Source organism: Cupressus sempervirens, chromosome 5, assembly GCF_028749045.1.
Source record: "Cupressus sempervirens isolate cs-2001-9-10 chromosome 5, ASM2874904v1, whole genome shotgun sequence".
Classification (NCBI taxonomy): domain Eukaryota; kingdom Viridiplantae; phylum Streptophyta; class Pinopsida; order Cupressales; family Cupressaceae; genus Cupressus; species Cupressus sempervirens.
Genome location: NC_143122.1, coordinates 557,858,153 through 557,873,108, shown reverse-complemented (window position 1 = coordinate 557,873,108; position 14,956 = coordinate 557,858,153).

Below are 14,956 nucleotides of genomic sequence, written 5' to 3'. Positions count from 1 at the left end.
AGAGAGAAATAATATACAAAAGGCCTCGCCCCCCAAGTGTGAGACAAGAAACAAAGTCTATGATAAGATTAAGCCACAATATCTCATGAGATATAAATATTTAGGCAAAAACAATAGTTATGCAAAAATCATCCTATATCAACAAGAAATATTATAGAATAATGTCACATTATAGAAGGATAAAACATAGAAAACATCATAGGATAACCTACTCGAACGAGAAGATATCACATACTATGTAAGCTATAGATGATCATAAAATGAGAAACATTAGAATCAAAGATATGAAAAATATATTTGTTATTCAAAAGACACATGATCCTGCATTTAACAAAATCTTTTCATATCCAAAGATAAAAATGTATCATAAAATAATATGATCTATAGAGAAATGATTGAAAAGAGGAGAAACATGCTATACTTATGATAGAAGATAACATGAAGAAAGAAGACAAAAACATCCAAGTGAGATCCTTATAATATAAATAATACAAACATAAATTTGTATAGCCAATCAATACAAACATATTAAAGAATACACACCTAAAAAGGATAAAATGATAAGGGATTGTAAGAATTTGGTATAGCTCTGATACCATGTAAGGATTTTCCTTAGGGAAAAATCACCCAAGACCAAGAAGCACAATAAATAGCACAAAATAGACCAATAGAGTATGATCAGAATAATAATATGATATTTAAATGATTTTATAGTACACTAGGAGTGCTAAATATAAAGGCCTCTAGAATGCTTGTAGAATGTCTAGGAGTTAGCAATATGATAAGCCTCATAACTAAGCGCATGTCCACCATGAGTGGCTTATCCTCCATTGAGCATAAGAGTTAGTGTGATGATGAGAGGATAAGCCTATAAAGATGTGTCACGTAAAATTATGTTGTAGACACTGCGTGCTTAATTAAGAGTGCAAACAACTATATTATCAACATGAAAACTCAGTTGATTATGCAAAGTCCAGTGTTGTAGACACCATGTGCTAAATTGGATTTTCTTACTCTTGTGTTGTCAACATGACAACTCATATGGGTATGCAGACTCCTAGGTGTCTAACCTAATAAATAATAAAATAATTCGTTTATCCTAAGCAAACTTAAGTAAAGTGTAAATAATAATTATTTACACTAATACCCCTCTTAAGTACAACTTAGGGGAATGCACTTAAGCTCACAAAAGCTATGATGAAATGCATAATGGGTCCTGGATACTAGGCCATGTTAGGTACCCAAGTACAAATGCAATATTCAAATGCAATGAAATCTCTCTACAAACTGAAAAAGAGGGAAAACCTCATGGGAAAAACCCTAAGCACATGTCCACCAAGAGTGGATTATCTTCCATTTAGCACAAGAGTTAGTGCGATGATGAGAGGATAAGCCTATAAAGGTGTGTCATGTAAAATTATGTTGTAGATACCTTGTGCTTAATTAATAGTGCAAACAATTGTGTTGTTAACATGACAACTCAATTGATTTTGCAAACTCTAGTATTGTAGATACCATGTGCTAAATTGGAGTTGCCTAATCTTGTATTGTCAACATGAAAAATCATATGATTATGCAAACTCCTAGGTGTCTAACCTAATAAATAATAAAATAATTCATTTATCCTAAGTAAACTTAAGTAAAGTGTAAATAATAATTATTTACACTAACACCCCTCCTTAAGTGCAACTTAGGGGAATGCACTTAAGCTCACAAAAGCTATGATGAAATGCATAATGGGTCCCAGATACTAAGCCATGTTAGGTATCCAAGTAAAAATGCAATACTGAAATGTAATGAAATATCTCTACAAATAGAGAAAGAGGAAAAACCTCATGGGAAAAACCCTCCTCCAAAAAGAGAGATATGTATAATATAGAAGAGAAGGATCATGTGACCCCCCTTGCTGAAAAATCCTTCACCCCCAAGAGACCTCACAAATGAAGATACTTGACTTTGTGAAGGGCTTGATGAAGATGTCAATTACCTACTGCTCAGTAGGACAATACTACAATGCAATGACTTGCTCATGAATCAACTCTCTGATGTAGTGCATATGAACCTCAATATGTTTGGTGTGCTAATGTTGCACTGGATGTTTTGAGATCTCAATAGCACTCTGGTTATCATAATGAATGATTGTGGGTCTAGGTAGATTAAAACCAGACTCTTTCAAAATCTACTACAACCAAATAGCTTTTGTTGTTGTAGTCACAACTCCTCAATACTCAACCTCAGTTGATGAAAGAGCAATGGCGTTCTACTTTTTACTCTGCCAACAAATGGGGCCAAAACCAAGATGAAACATACATCCTAAAGTAGACTTGTGAGAATCAAGGTCCCCTATATAGTCAGAGTCTGTATATCCCACTAACTAAAGTTTAGTACTAGCTGTGTAGTGTATCCTATGTGTATGTGTACCCTTGATATAGTGCATGATTCATTTGGATGCCTTCCAATGAAGTTCATGTGGTTCTCGCATGAAGCGAGAAACCATGCTAACTACAAATGAGATACCAAGGCATTGATGTGTCAAGTAGATGAGGCTACCAACCAACTGTCTATACAAAGTCACATCAACAAGTGGAGTGGAACACTTTGTTTCTAACTTAACACCTAAAAGAAAGGGAGTAGGTGTAGCCTTGCAATCACTCATGCAAAACTAAGCAAGAAGATCAAGAGCATACTTGGGTTGTGATAAAGTAATTCCCGATGAAGACTGATGTATCTCTATACCAAAGAAATAGTGTAGTAGAGCCAAGTCTGTCATCAAAAACCTGTCCTACAAAGTAGCCTTGACACTATCAAAAATGGATGTTATGCTCCTTGTAATGATCAAGTCATCAACATTAAGCATACGAAGCAAATTTGAATCATTCCTTTGATGAATGTAGACATTCGAATCAAAATGACATCTAGTAAACCCTTTGGAGAGAAGGAAAGAATCCATCTTGGCATACCAAGCTCTTCAAGCTTGTTTAAGTCCATAGATAGACTTCTTCAATTCATAAACCAATATAGCATCTTGTATGAATCCCTATGGATGCTCCATATAAATCTCCTCATGAAGATCCCCATTCAAAAATGCACTTTTCACATCCATCTAATGAACAACCCATCTTTGAGCTGTTGCTATAGCTAGTGTCAAATGAATGGAATTCATTTTTTCCACTAGTGCAAAGGTCTCTGTATAATCAATTCTAGGTACCTAAGAAAAACCTTTTCCAACAAGTCAAGCTTTATGTTTATCAACACTTCCATCTATTGCAAATTCGGTCTAATAGATCTACTTACACCAAACCAATTTTCTTCCCTTAGGAAGAGAGACTAAGTCCCATGTATCATTTCTCATAAGAGAATTATATTCTTCCTCTATTGCTCTATCCCATTTTGGAATACCTAATGCTTCTTTAAATGATTTTGGATTTGAAGCAACTACAATATAAGCATGCGAGACTGAGTTGTGATGTGATCTTGTCCTCCTTGTATCAGAAGGATTCCCTGCCAATGGTCTTGCTGCATCCAATGACTGCTTAGCCCATCTAGGTATATTGGAAGAAAATATAGAAGGTGTATCCTCAATCTTAACTTGCTGATTCCTCTTTTTTGGTTAGGGATGAATATCTTCTAAGTCACTATTTTCACTATCACTCTCTTCAATGAAGGAGGAAGAAGGAGTGGAAGAAGTAAAGCTTGGAAAATTTTCTTCAAAGTCTATACTCCTCTCATAAAATATATCACGTATCTCTAGATCCATTAACTTGTAGGCTTTATGTGAGTCTGTATATCCAACAAAGATGCAAGGTTTTCTTTGAGCTTCTAATGCCTTGCATTTTTGTGGAGGTATTCATGCCCATGCTAGACAAGCAAAGACTTTGAAGTGCTTGACCATAGGTTTCCTATCAGTCCATGTGTCAAAAGGAGTTATACCATCCAAAGCTTTTTGACAACTCCTATTTTGGATATAGTTAGAAAAATTCATTGCTTCAACCCAAAAGACTTGATAAAGAGACTTGTTTTGTAGTATGTAAGTGGTTATCTCTTTGAGAGTTCTATTTTTCCTTTCAACAACACCATTTTCCTGTGGTGTATGTGGTATTGAATACTAAAGTTCAATTCCCTCTTGAGTACAAAAGTCTATTAGTCTTGTGTTCACATACTCCCCCCCATTATCTATTTGAAGAACTTTGATGGCTTTCCCTGACTACTTTTCCACTTAAGCCTTAAAGTTAAGAATTTTTTCAAACACTTTAGTCTTATGAGCCATGAAGAAGACCCAAGTAAAGTGAGAGTAGTCATCTATGAAGGTGAATGCATAGCAAGACTTGCCAAATGATGGCACTAGAAATGGTCCTACCACATCACTATGAACCAATTCAAGAAAAAATTGTGCTCTCCAAGACTTCCCCTTTTCAAACATTTTTTTAGGATGTTTCCAAAGTGAGCAACTTGAATAAACACCTTCTAAAAACTAGACTTGAGGTAGACCATTAACCATTTTCTTGTTGCTAAGTTGTTGAAGATATCTATAGTTGAGATGTCCAAATCTCTCATTCCACAATTTACTTTATGCATTTGAATGTAATAACAAGGCTTGGGCATTTGATTTTGGCACAAAGGAGGAGAAAGTGTAAAGCATCAAATCATGATTAGCTTCCCCTATTGTGATCATAAAGTCACCCTTGATGCTTTTCACTACCACTAAATCTGGAAGAAATTCAACTTTATTTCCACCTCTACAGTGAGTCATTTGGTAGACTAAAAGAAGGTTGCAGGTAAGATTAGGAACATATAGAACATCCTTGAACATTCCATTGTTCATATCAACTTCACCTTTACCTTCAACTTCCACCTTAGTATCATCATCTACAAATATTGTTGGTAACTGTGAATGTGTCATGGAAGAAAAATGTCTCTTTGATGCACCTATATGATGTGTGGTACCTAAATTAATCATCCATTCTCCCTAATCAATAGTGTTTGTGAGTAAAGCATGTCCTTTGCCCTTAGAATCTGAGGATGAAGATCCTTTCTCTTTATAAGCATTAGGCAGTGGAACATTGTGTTTCTTCATGATGTTCTTCAACTCATCTATCTATTTATGATAACACTGATGTTCATCATGACCCATCTTCTTACAATAGGCACACTTTTTCTTCTCCTAATTAGAGTTCCCCTTTTTGTTTTTATTTCAGGAAGACTTGCCTTGTTGATTTGATGTTGGTGTTGATAAAATTCACAATAGATGGAAGTGTTGATAAACATAAAGCTCAACTTGTTGCAAAAGGTTTTTCTCAGGTACCTGGCATTGATTACACTAAGACCTTTGCACTAGATTTGAACTATGGACAACTCAATTGATCACACTCTTAATTAAGCACATGGTGTCTATAGCATAATTTTATGTGACACACCTTTGTAGGCTTATCCTCTCATCATCGCACTAACTCCTATGCTCAATTGAGGATAATCCACACCTGGTGGACATGTGCTTAGTTGTAAGGCTTATTATATTGCTAACTCCTAGAAAATCTAGAAGCATTCTGGAGGCCTTTATATTTAGGAACTCCTAGTGTACTATAACATCAACTGAATATCATATTGTTATTCTGATCATACTTTGTTGGTCTATTTTGTGCTAGTTATTGTGCTTCTTGGTCTTGGGTGATTTTTCCCTAAGGAAAATTCTTACATGGTATCAAAGCTATACCAAATTCTTACATCTAATAGCTAAGTATAATCATCAAAAGTGATTTTCTTATAGGAATCTCTTAAGGTAATCTTTGTGGTGTTGAAAGAAGAGACAAATGTGGAGTACTCAGATGGTAGCCTATTATGAATGAGATAGATCAACCCGTCATCTTTAATAGGACTACCACAATCATCAAGTTTTGTTCTTTATTCATTCACCTTAATGATAAAATCCTATATTGAATCAAAGGTCTTAGGATCTAGGGAGACAAGCTCATCTTCAATTTTTTAAACATCCTCCTTAGTCCCTTTACCATATAGGTTTTGGAGGGCATCCCAAGCTTCCTTGGATGTATCATACTTCATGGTATGATAGAGGATCTTGTCTTTAACCCCCATCCTAATATCACTTAGGGCTTTCCAATCTGCCTATACCCAAGCATCGATATCACTTTTTGATACTTGATTACCTGTTGGTTTAGGAAATGAGCCATCTACATATTGAGAAACTTCATCATGCATCAATTTACACCATATTTTGAAAGACCATGTGGCATAGTTATGTGGTGTTAATTTTGGAATATTAAGATTTACCATGATGCAAGAAATGAAAGATAACAATAGGAAAAGAGGAACACAACACCAAGAGACACCTCCTATTCACTCAATCAAACCCCCCCACCCCACCCCCCCTGCCAAAATGAAAGATTTTGGCACTTTATACTCAGTGCCATTATAATAGCTACTTGCCAATTTTGGCCTTAGTGGACTTCTAATTTACTATATACAACCTCCTTTTGGAGTCCAAATCTAGAATTAAGCAATGTAGAACAATTTTGAAGCAATATAATGCAAAGAAAGGACCTAATTCTGAAAGTGGTATCTTTTCCACACAAGCCTATAATCTTATTATAGATATGAAAAGTAGAAAAAAAATTATTCACTTAAAAAAAAAAAAGAACCTAATTTGGAGTTCAGATGAGCTTGTACAAAGCAATTAAAGTTGCAAAATATAGGATTAGATAGGTACAATCACTAAAAACTACAATTTCTAACAAAACCTTGCACAAAAACTAGAAAATAATAGCACCACTAAAAAATTTAGGAAATTATAACCAAAAAAATAAAATTGCACCTGATTTGGAGCTTAGATGATTGAGATATGGCTTCCCAAAGTTGGATAGTCAAATAAAAAATAAATTTAGAGAGGGGTCTGATAAGAAAACTATGAGGTTAAATTTGATGTCCAAATGGTATTCACAATAGTTTAGTTTGGCCTATAGATGATGGCCAAATGACCATCAAATTTAAGATAGTGAAATACTTACATCAACAAAAAATTGGCCTTCCCCAGATGATGTGGCATTGATGTCATTGATGATGTTAGCATTATAACTTGTATGGACTGAGCTAACATGGAATGTCATTGTGGCATACAGATCTAGTGACTGGAGTGCTTTGACATGCATGCTGAGTAGGTAGACACATGTCATCCTATGTGGCATGAGTGACGCATGTCTATTTTGGCACCACTTGGAGGTCGATGTGGAGGGTGTTATGTAAGCTGAAAACCTATGCTGAGGTGACACTGTGTGGCACTAATTATGCTACTGGTAGGGTTTGCATGCCACATGGTAGCATCTACCTATGCAGGGAGGCCTACGTGGCTGCTCGAGCTAATGTTGGTGGTGCCTGAGATGATGGACAACAGTCGATAGGATAATCGACATCGCCAACCTATACTGCTGGAAGTGTCTTTGCTACTACTAGCACTAGAGAATCCTATTTATGCTGAAAAGGCTATAGTGCAAAGTGTAGAGGGCTACTGGGAGTTTTCAAAAAGTGGTAGAGGCCAAAAAAGGGGGCTGATAGGGAAGAATGTTGGTGGGTGGATGGGGTAAGGGTCTAGCAGGGTGTGGGATAGTTATCCTACATGCACCCTGCACTCAACAAAATTGCTTTTAAATAGCAAAGCATGTGACACTTAAAGAAAATGAAAAGGTTGCTAGATATGTGGTTGGCCACCAAATATGTGATGGAATATTCTAAAATAATAGTGAATATTCCCTATGTGGGTTGGGATTTCAACACCCGGTTCCTGCAAAAAAAATTTCCCTGTAGGCTTGATAGCCTAATTTTTTTTTGAATAAAATGCTTCGAAAAACAAATTCATATGCAAAAAAAAATAAATGTGTAGATCTAATAGATCATACTGTACTTGCAAATTGAGCCTTTAGGTGCCATTTTACAAAAAAGATTGCCTCAAATTTGACTATGGCCCAATATAGGCAAATTTATAGTCAATTTTCACCGAATTGACACTCTAGATGCAATGGCGAGGTTCACTTTGGCTCTAGATGCTCCCAATAGCTACAGATACTTTGGATCTAAATTAAAGTATCCTTAGAGAGGTGAAGCAAGAATGGTCTCCAATGGCTATAAAATGACACCTCTATGGCTCTGATACCATGTAAGAATTTGCCTTAGGGAAAAAATCACCCAAGACCAAGAAGCATAATAACTAGCACAAAATAGACCAATAGATTATGATTAGAATAACAATATGATATTCAATTGATGTTATAGTACACTAGGAGTGCTTGAATGTAAAGGCCTCTAGAATGCTTCTAGAATGTCTAGGAGTTAGCAATATGATAAGCCTCACAACTAAGCACATGTCCACCAAGAGTGCATTATCCTCCATTGAGCATAGGAGTTAGTGCAATGATGAGAGGATAAGCCTATAAAGGTGTGCCACATAAAATTATGTTGTAGGCACTATGTGCTTAATTAAGAGTGTGAACAACTGTGTTGTCAATACGACAACTTAGTTGATTATGCAAACTCTAGTGTTGTAGACACCATATGCTAAATTGGAGATGCTTACTCCTATGTTGTCAATATGAAAACTCATATGAGTATGCAAAATCCTAGGTGTATAACCTAATAAATAATAAAATAATGCATTTATCCTAAGTAAACTTAAGTAAAGTGTAAATAATTATTATTTACACTAACAAGGATAACATAAGAGGCTATATCAATATTAAATATACACTTAGGAAAGGATATATAGGTATCAAATAACCAACATGGATCCCAATAAAGGATGACCCTTTCCCCCAAATGAAGGTGAAAAAGGAGAAAGGCCCATTGTACCACTCCAAAACCTATTATACAAAATAATAGGGAGTGGTGACAATAGGGGTAGAAATGCTAAGTATTTTTGTGAAGAAGAGAGTAAATATCCTGTGTATAAGAAAGTTAACCATCTTCAATGTTACCATGAATATAGATGATAAATTATATACAATCATGAAGATAATATTCATTAGTGTAGCTATAAGGACATTAAATTAGCAATAGCATTTGAAATCAACAATTGATGTTGTAAGGTAGGTGCTTGCAAAAGGTGATGATAAACCCTTAAGGCCAACACTTCCCTACTATCAATAGGAGAAAGATATAGAACTAGAAGAAGAAGAAGATGTAAAGGAGGTCAAGGTGGAGGAGAAGAAGAAGGATCATTAAAATAAGGAATATTACCAAGACCTCTCTTATTAGTTTGTGTAGGAGGGTCAATAGGGTTCTTAATGAAATGCTCAATAATACTAAGACCTAAACCCTTATAACCTTGTCCTGTGATAATGTTATAACTTGTAGTGTAAGTATGAAAAAGGGTAGACAAATAAAATATGGTGTTGGAAGATGTTTGAGAAAATGTAGTATAAGGAGGAATTATTTGAAAATTAGTGTGAAGAGGAGGTGATGAAGGAGATGACTCATTTAAAAAATAAGAAATATCACAATCATGAACCATACCTTGAATATTCTAAAATGTAGATGGGGTTTCATCATTAGGAAGAGTAGGCATAGGATTAGGGTTAGTATTGGGAGGATCACTAACAAAATCTTGAATGCCATCTAAAAGATAAACGAGAAAACAACATAAAATTCTAATGATAGTCTTGAAATATGCTCTATCTAGAAAGCATGTGTTAGTTAACCATAAAAGAACAAATCCAAGAAAATCATGTAAAGACATGACTAACATAAAGTGAGAGAAACTTGCATAAAAATCATAAGTATGATAAAGACATTCAAGAAGAGTAGTAACCATAAAAAACATGATAGACCAAAAGAATGCCATATTTAAAATCCCCAAAAGGTTTACCTAAAAAGGAAGTAAATTCTTAATGGAAATAAGAGAGATCTAGAAAAGGGGAAATGGGGTTCACAAAAATAAGGTAGACATCCAATGTAAATGATCTAAATAAAAATAAAAATTAAGGGGGAAATAATTTGGGCTCACCAAAATGTTGCATGGTAAAATGGAAGCACTTTAAATAACATGTAGACTTCCACTTTACATGGTCACTAAGCCATTCGAATATGTGTGTGAAGGAAAGAGGGAAATTTCCAAGTATGATTCCACTTATGATCCAAATTAGATTAGATATGACCCAAAGGAACAAGGGAGCACTAATTTTGAATTATAAAGAGGAATACAATGCAAGGAAATGTACTCTCTTAGGCCCTTAATAGGATAATCTGAATATGGAATTGAACTAATTTCTTAAAAAATGTAAATCTAGATGCTATGTAGAGACAATTATCCTAATTAAGATGTAAATCTAGGAAAGGAAATAAAACATAAAAGGCTCACCTTGACATGTGTAGAGAAAGATATGTTTTCACTCGAAAACTCATAGACCTAAACTATATTTGAATACTCATATGTGAATCTTAGAATGAGACGATGAAAGGAACAAAACTCAAAATTCCCCTCAAAATTAGAGACTGAAGGAATAGGTCAGCTTGGGAAGACATCCTACAACTAGGTTGATGTAGTTTGGCAATCTACAACTGATGACTTTATGAATCTTGCAAACAATAGGTTCTAGATCTATAATCCTTTATACTTCCAACCTAGAAATCAACACAAAAAAGAAAGGCTTTGGGGTTGGGGTTTGATGATGGCATACCTTGGTCAAGCCCTAGGTTAAGAAATTAACTATAATTGAGAAATGTAAATGTAAAGGAAATGCTTGCATGTAGTAGATCTCAATAATATCAAGTGAAAGATACAATTACCTCCGTTGATGCATTTGACTTTGATATGTGATAAAGCATGTAAGTGTAATAGCCTTGAATCAAAGAAACCATAAGAAAATCAAAGGATCCAAAACCTAATTTATATAAATGTATGTGACATTCCATGGGTGAATTGTAGAAGATATTTAATGGATTTGAATGATGGATCTTCTACTTAGGGTCAAAATCCACTACTACCTTAAAGGAAGGAGCTTGATGCAAGAAGGGGATGCTTAGACTTGAATGCTTGAAGAAGAATGCCTTGAATAATTTCTTTCTTGTGGATGTCTTGAGAATGAATGATATGAAATTTAATTCTGAAGCCTCCTTTTATACTATTTTTTTAGGTAGGAAAACAACTTAGGCCAACTAGATAACAATCACAAACTAATTAAATCCCCAAGGCCTTTTGAGCCCCAAGCTCTGAAACTGTTAGAGACTAGGTTGAACTGGGAGGAATAGGCTGACCTAGTCTAAACTAGGTCAAGCTGAGTCAACTTGGTCTTGGAGGTTCAGTCTTGGGTGCCACAGAAAGTGCTAGGAGCTAGTGCATGTGGATTTGGAATATAGTGAATTGAACACAAGATATGGCCTAAAGGGTATCAAATTGACACCTAGAAGACCATGTTGGAAAGTGAGAGATGATAAAGAAGCATGGAATAGAAGATGAGAGGAGAAAAAGAGAGTTAGACCACACTAAGGAGGGCTAAAAGGTTTAAAAATAAAGTGTGTCCATTTTAAGACAGTACAATAGATAGCACAAACCTGTATTTACATGTGAAGTATGATTTAGATTAAAAAGTTGAAACTAGCGAGTATGCTAATTCACCCTCCTCTAAGTATAATGACCCATGTTAGGACCAAAAATATCATGTAACTATATGTTGTTATATTGTATTGCACCATTAGTATGCATGGATTACCCATTGGTGCTAATACAAAGTGGGAACAAAGCTATAGTCACTTGTGAGATATGCATGTTGTCTCATTCTCCTTGATGTGGCTATGTATTTGTTTGTGATTCAACTATTATATATCCTTGTATTTGTTATTATTAACCCTTTAGTAAAATTAGTAAATTGATATTCATAATGCATTGTATGATTAGGATGCATTATGAATTAAAATGATAACTTAAATATAGAATATATTAATTAAAATGCTAACTTAATTGATCTGGAGGATTCTATTTATTTAATTTAATTTAAGTTAATTATCAAAAAATTTGTTGTGGTTTAATTTCAAAAATCTAGAACCGATTTGTTTAATTTGGTAAAAGGGGCCAATAGTTTATAAGTGATTTATAATCCAATTTATAAGTCACTTTGATAAAAGTGCTTATAATGGAAAAATTGAGTTATATTACTTGGTTCTCACTTTCCAATTTCATGTTTGGAGGATTTTGCTCCAAAACCCTCTTGTGAGGATTTATTAGTTTTCTAATTGTTGGAGTTTGGCTTGTCAGATCTTCATGAGAGTGGTCTTGTTCACTTCATAATAGGGATCTCCTTTTATGCTACGACTCTAATTATTTTTGGAGCTCACTCCAAATTTTTTTTTCATTCCCAAGTTTTAAACTTTTGGTTTGAGGTAGGGATCTTGTAATTTAATTAAATACTTGTTTATTCTGATTCATTTCACTTGCTAAATATTTTGAGTTGAGAAAGTTCGTGTTCCCCTATTTTTTTATGCAACTCTCAATTGGACAAGAATGACTATTTAATGGTTTTATGTTTTTGAAAATGAAAGTTTTGGTAGAGTTACGTTGCCAAATTTTGCATGTATGCTCAAAATGGGATTTTATCACATTTTTTAATGCATTTATGAAGTGATTTTTTTTATTTCATCAAATTTTGAGAAGTTTGGCTTTTGGGCGTTTGGTGTCACCTCATTTTGTGTGCTACCTAGTATTTCTTTGTTGTCTTATTTGGCTTGATTTGGATTTTGTATTAGTAGTCTTTGCTATAAATTGTGGTATTTTAGAGTTAGAATAATTAGAGGATGTTTCAAGATATTTTATATACTAATCCAAAAGTTTTTTTATTATAAATGTGGACTTTCAAGTTTTGTTATATTTGTCAAATTTTGGTGTGATTTTTGCATTTTATGCGTGTACCGTCTTAAAATGGACACACTTTATTTTGAGACTGTTTAGCCCTTCTTAGTGTGGTTTTGGTCTCTTTTTCTCCTCTCCTCTTCCATTTTATGCTTTTTTGTCATCTTTTTCTTTCTGACATGGTCTTCTAGGTTTAATTTTGATACCCTTTTGACCATATCTCATGTTTAGTTCACCATCTTCTAGTTTCACTTGCACTAGCTCCTAGCACTTTTTGTAGCACCCAGGACTGGACCTCAAGGACCAAGTCAACTTAGATTGACCTAGTCTAGAATAGGTTAAATAGGTTGACCTATTCCTCTAAGGTCGACCTAGTCCCATGTAGCTCTAGAGCTTGGGGCCCAAAAGGCCTCAGGGATTTAATTAGTTTGTGAAAGTTACCCAATTAGCCCGAGTTATTTTCTTGCCCAAAAATAATATAAAATGAGGCTTAAGGGATTCATTTTCATATACAATTCTCAAATTATCATGAATTCTCAAGACATTCTTCTTTAAGCATCTTCAAGCATTCACGTCTAATCATCTCCTTCTTCCACCAAGCTTCTTCCTTCAAGGTGGTAGTGGATTTTGGCCCTAAGGAGAATATCCATCATTCCAATGCTTTAAAGATCTTCCATTATTCATCCATGGAATGTCACATAAATTTCCATACATGAAGTTTTGGCTTCTTTGATTTCCTTATGGTTTCTTTGAGTCAAGGTTATTACACTTACATACTTGATCACATATCAAAGATGATTAAATCTTCAAAGATAATTGCATCTTTCACCTGATAGCATTCAGATCTACTACATTAAAGAATTTTCTTTTAGTTTTTCATTTCTAACAATAGTTAATTCCTTAACCTAGGGCTTAACTATAATAGTTGTTGATGAAGAGTTGTTGTATTATAATAGTTGTTGTAATGGATGAAACATGAAAGATTTTTTTTTTTTTTTTTTTTTCATTTCTCAATTATAGTTAATTCCTTAACCCAAGGCTTGACAAAGGAAAGCCCTCATCAAACCCCAACCCTTAAATTTTCTTTTATGTGTTGATTTTTAGGTTGGGAGTGAAAATAATTATAGATCTAGAACCTACTATGTGTGAGATTTCTAGAGTCATCAATTTTAGATCGTCTGACTACATGATCAACCTAGTTGTAGGATGTCTTCCCAAGTCAACCTAGTCCTTTAGTCTTAGATTCTAGGGAGATTGCTGGGTATTATTTCTTTCTCATTTCATTCTGAGATGTATAAATGAATATTCAGATCTAGTTTAGATTTGAGAGTTTTTGAGAAAAAATACATCTTCCTCTACACATTTCAAGGTGAGTAATTTATATTTTATTCCCTTTAATATTTTTACCTTATATTTACATCTTAATTGGTCCAAGTGTGTCTTCATAACATCTAGATTTACATTATTTAAGAAATTAGTTCAAATTCAAATTCACACTATCCTATTAAGGGTCTAAGAGATCTTTTAGCTCTCCTTAGTATGGTGTCAGTATCTTTTCTCCTCTCCTCTTCCATTTCATGATTTTTTCTCATCTCTTTCTTTTAGACATGGTCTTCTAGGTGTCATTTTGATACCCTTTTGACCATATCTCATGTTTAGTTCACCATCTTCAAATTTCTCCTACACTATCTCATCATAACATTTTGTAATACTTGGAACCAGACCTATAGGACTAGGTTGACTCACGTTGACCTAGTCTAGACTAGGCTGACCTAGGTTGACCTAGTCCTCAACAGTTCTAGAGCTCATGCCTCGAAAGGCCTTAGGGGTTTAATTTGTGACTATTACTCAGTCAGCTTGAGTTGTTTTCCCACCTAAAAACTAGTATAAAAGGAGGCTTGCGGGCTTTATTTTCATATCTCATTCTCAAGTTATCATGCATTCTCAAGACATCCACAAGAAATAAAGTATTCAAGACATTCTTCTTCAAGCATCTTCAAGCATTCAAGTCTAAGCATATCCTTCTTGCATCATGCTTCTTCCAAGGAAATAGTGTAGTTTGGCCCTTAGGAGAAGATACACCATTCTAATCCATTAAAGATCTTCTACTATTCA